Raw genomic sequence first — 5,268 nt, 5'->3', positions numbered from 1 at the left:
CCACCTAGAATTTACAGGTCACAGAATGAGAGATGGCCTGTAACCTGTCATATACAGGTCAGAGAATGAGTGTTACAGAACCTGAAATTTACAGATCAGAGAATGAGTGACAACCTGTAACCTGTAATTTATAGGCTACAGAATGAGTGACGACCTGTAACCTGTCATTTACAGGTCAGAGAATGAGTGTTACAGAACCTGAAACCTACAGATCAGAGAATGAGTGACAACCCGTAACCTGTCATTTACAGGTTAAAGAATGAATGATGACCTATAACCTGTCACATACAGGTCAGAGAATGAGTAATAACCCATAACCTGTAATTTACAGGTTACAGAATGACTGTTGACCTGTGACCTGTCATTTACAGGTAAGAGAATAAGTGTTACAGAACCTGTAATTTATAGGTCAGAGAATGAGTAATTATCTGTAACTTGTAATTTACAGGTCAGAGAATGAGTGATACAGAATCTGTAATTTACAGTTCAGAAAATGAGTGTTACGGAGCCTGTCATTCGCAGGTCAGAGAATAAGTGATATAGAGCCTGTCATTTACAGGTCAGAGAATGGATGATGACCTGTAACCTGTAATTTACAGGTTACAGAATGAGTGAGGACCTGTAACCTTCAATTTACAGGTCCGAGAATGAGCGATAAAGAACCTGTAATTTACAGGTTACAAAATTAGTAATGAGCTGTAACCGATCATTTACAGGTCAGAGAATGGGTGATGATCTATAGCCTGGAATTTACAGGTCAGAAAATGAGTGATTCTCTGTAACCTACCATGTACAGGTTACAGAATGAATGATGTACACAGACATACATGAGAAATAACAAAGGTTAACAGAGAACTCTGTGCTTTGTTTGTTTTTGTTACGCCAAAACTTGATGCTTTGTTTATTTTTGTTACCCAAAAACTTGATGCTTTGTTTGTTTTTGTTACCCCAAAACTTGATTCTTTGTTTGTTTTTGTTACCCAAAAAACTTGATGCTTTGTTTGTTTTTGTTACGCCAAAGCTTGATGCTTTCTTTGTTTTTGTTACCTCAAAACTTTATGCTTTGTTTGTTTTTGTTACCCCAAAACTTGATGCTTTGTTTGTTTTTGTTACCCCAAAAACTTGTTGCTTTGTTTGTTTTTGTTACCCCAAAACTTGATGCTTTGTTTGTTTTTGTTACCCCAAAAACTTGTTGCTTTGTTTGTTTTTGTCATGCCAAAACTTGATGCCTTGTTTGTTTTTGTTACCCCAAAACTTGATGCTTTGTTTTTTTACCCCAAAACTTGATGCTTTGTTTGTATTTCTCACGCCAAAAACTTGATTGCTTTATTTGTTTTTGTTACCTGAAAATTTAATGCTTTGTTTGTTTTTGTTACCCCAAAACTTGATGCTTTATATGTTTTTGTTACCTCAAAACTTGATGCTTTGTTTGTTTTTGTTACCCCAAAACTTGATGCTTTATTTGTTTTTGTTACCTCAAAATTTGATGCTTTGTTTGTTTTTGTTACCTCAAAACTTGATGCTTTGTTTGTTTTGTTACCCCAAAACTTGATGCTTTATTTGTTTTTGTTACCTCAAAATTTGATGCTTTGTTTGTTTTTGTTACCTCAAAACTTGATGCTTTGTTTGTTTTTGTTACCCCAAAACTTGATGCTTTATTTGTTTTTGTTACCTCAAAATTTGATGCTTTGTTTGTTTTTGTTACCCCAAAACTTGATGCTTTATTTGTTTTTGTTACCTCAAAATTTGATGCTTTATTTGTTTTTGTTACCTCAAAACTTGATGCTTTGTTTGTTTTTGTTACCCCAAAACTTGATGCTTTATTTGTTTTGTTACCTCAAAACTTGATGCTTTGTTTGTTTTTGTTTACCCCAAAACTTGATGCTTTATTTGTTTTTGTTACCTCAAAATTTGATGCTTTGTTTGTTTTTGTTACCCCAAAACTTGATGCTTTATTTGTTTTTGTTACCTCAAAATTTGATGCTTTATTTGTTTTTGTTACCTCAAAATTTGATGCTTTGTTTGTTTTTGTTACCTCAAAACTTGATGCCTTGTTTGTTTTTGTTACCTCAAAATTTGATGCTTTGTTTGTTTTTGTTACCTCAAAACTTGATGCTTTATTTGTTTTTGTTACCTCAAAATTTGATGCTTTATTTGTTTTTGTTACTTCAAAATTTGATGCTTTATTTGTTTTTGTTACCTCAAAATTTGATGCTTTATTTGTTTTTGTTACCTCAAAATTTGATGCTTTGTTTGTTTTTGTTACCTCAAAACTTGATGCTTTATTTGTTTTGTTACCTCAAAATTTGATGCTTTGTTTATTTTTGTTACCTCAAAACTTGATGCTTTGTTTGTTTTGTTACCTCAAAATTTGATGCTTTATTTGTTTTGTTACCTCAAAACTTGATGCTTTATTTGTTTTTGTTACCTCAAAATTTGATGCTTTATTTGTTTTTGTTACCCCAAAACTTGATGCTTTATTTGTTTTGTTACCTCAAAATTTGATGCTTTGTTTGTTTTTGTTACCTCAAAACTTGATGCTTTGTTTGTTTTGTTACCCCAAAACTTGATGCTTTATTTGTTTTGTTACCTCAAAATTTGATGCTTTGTTTGTTTTTGTTACCCAAAACTTGATGCTTTATTTGTTTTTTTACCTCAAAACTTGATGCTTTATTTGTTTTTGTTACCTCAAAACTTGATGCTTTGTTTGTTTTTGTTTAAAACTTGATGCTTTATATGTTTTGTTACCTCAAAACTTGATGCTTTGTTTGTTTTGTTACCCCAAAACTTGATGCTTTATTTGTTTTTGTTACCTCAAAATTTGATGCTTTGTTTGTTTTTGTTACCTCAAAACTTGATGCTTTGTTTGTTTTTGTTACCCCAAAACTTGATGCTTTATTTGTTTTTGTTACCTCAAAATTTGATGCTTTGTTTTTTTTTGTTACCTCAAAACTTGATGCTTTGTTTGTTTTGTTACCCCAAAACTTGATGCTTTATTTGTTTTGTTACCTCAAAATTTGATGCTTTGTTTGTTTTGTTACCCAAAACTTGATTCTTTATTTGTTTTTGTTACCTCAAAATTTGATGCTTTATTTGTTTTTGTTACCTCAAAACTTGATGCTTTGTTTGTTTTTGTTACTCCCAAAACTTGATGCTTTATTTGTTTTTGTTACCTCAAAATTTGATGCTTTGTTTGTTTTTGTTACCCCAAAACTTGATGCTTTATTTGTTTTGTTACCTCAAAATTTGATGCTTTGTTTGTTTTTGTTACCTCAAAACTTGATGCTTTGTTTGTTTTGTTACCCCAAAACTTGATGCTTTATTTGTTTTTGTTACCTCAAAATTTGATGCTTTATTTGTTTTGTTACCTCAAAACTTGATGCTTTGTTTGTTTTTGTTACCCCAAAACTTGATGCTTTATTTGTTTTTGTTACCTCAAAATTTGATGCTTTATTTGTTTTTGTTACCTCAAAATTTGATGCTTTGTTTGTTTTTTTACCCCAAAACTTGATGCTTTATTTGTTTTTGTTACCTCAAAATTTGATGCTTTATTTGTTTTTGTTACCTCAAAACTTGATGCTTTGTTTGTTTTTTTACCCCAAAACTTGATGCTTTATTTGTTTTTGTTACCTCAAAATTTGATGCTTTGTTTGTTTTTGTTACCTCAAAACTTGATGCTTAGTTTGTTTTTGTTACCCCAAAACTTGATGCTTTATTTTTGTTTTGTTACCTCAAAATTTGATGCTTTGTTTGTTTTTGTTACCCCAAAACTTGATGCTTTATTTGTTTTTGTTACCTCAAAACTTGATGCTTTATTTGTTTTGTTACCTCAAAACTTGATGCTTTGTTTGTTTTTGTTACCCCAAAACTTGATGCTTTATATGTTTTTGTTACCTCAAAACTTGATGCTTTGTTTGTTTTGTTACCCCAAAACTTGATGCTTTATTTGTTTTTTTTTACCTCAAAATTTGATGCTTTGTTTGTTTTTGTTACCTCAAAACTTGATGCTTTGTTTGTTTTGTTTTAAAACTTGATGCTTTATTTGTTTTGTTACCTCAAAATTTGATGCTTTGTTTGTTTTTGTTACCTCAAAACTTGATGCTTTGTTTGTTTTTGTTACCCCAAAACTTGATGCTTTATTTGTTTTTGTTACCTCAAAATTTGATGCTTTGTTTGTTTTTGTTACCCCAAAACTTGATTCTTTATTTGTTTTTGTTACCTCAAAATTTGATGCTTTATTTGTTTTTGTTACCTCAAAACTTGATGCTTTGTTTGTTTTTGTTACCCCAAAACTTGATGCTTTATTTGTTTTTGTTACCTCAAAATTTGATGCTTTGTTTGTTTTTGTTACCCCAAAACTTGATGCTTTATTTGTTTTTGTTACCTCAAAATTTGATGCTTTGTTTGTTTTTGTTACCTCAAAACTTGATGCTTTGTTTGTTTTTGTTACCCCAAAACTTGATGCTTTATTTGTTTTTGTTACCTCAAAATTTGATGCTTTATTTGTTTTTGTTACCTCAAAACTTGATGCTTTGTTTGTTTTTGTTACCCCAAAACTTGATGCTTTATTTGTTTTTGTTACCTCAAAAATTTTGCTTTATTTGTTTTTGTTACCTCAAAATTTGATGCTTTGTTTGTTTTTGTTACCCCAAAACTTGATGCTTTATTTGTTTTTGTTACCTCAAAATTTGATGCTTTATTTGTTTTTGTTACCTCAAAACTTGATGCTTAGTTTGTTTTTGTTACCCCAAAACTTGATGCTTTATTTGTTTTGTTACCTCAAAATTTGATGCTTTATTTGTTTTTGTTACCTCAAAACTTGATGCTTAGTTTGTTTTGTTACCCCAAAACTTGATGCTTTATTTGTTTTTGTTACCTCAAAATTTGATGCTTTGTTTGTTTTGTTACCCCAAAACTTGATGCTTTGTTTGTTTTTTGTTACCTCAAAATTTGATGCTTTGTTTTGTTTTTGTTACCCCAAAACTTGATGCTTTGTTTGTTTTTGTTACACAAAAACCTGATGCTTTGTTTGTTTTTACTATCCAAAATGCTTGATGTTTTGTTTGTTTTTGTTACCCCAAAACTTGATGCTTTGTTTGATTTTTTAAGCGTTTTCTTGATGCTTTGTTTGTTTTTGATACCCTAAAACATGTTGCTTTGTTTGTTTTCGTTACTCAAAAACTTGATGCTTTGTTTGTTTTTGTTACCCAAACTTGATGCTTTGTTTGTTTTTGTTATCCAAAAGCTTGATGGTTTATTTGTTTTTAC

The sequence above is a fragment of the Macrobrachium rosenbergii genome, chromosome 30 (genome assembly GCF_040412425.1).
Source record: "Macrobrachium rosenbergii isolate ZJJX-2024 chromosome 30, ASM4041242v1, whole genome shotgun sequence".
Lineage (NCBI taxonomy): Eukaryota > Metazoa > Arthropoda > Malacostraca > Decapoda > Palaemonidae > Macrobrachium > Macrobrachium rosenbergii.
This window is presented reverse-complemented; position numbering follows the sequence as displayed.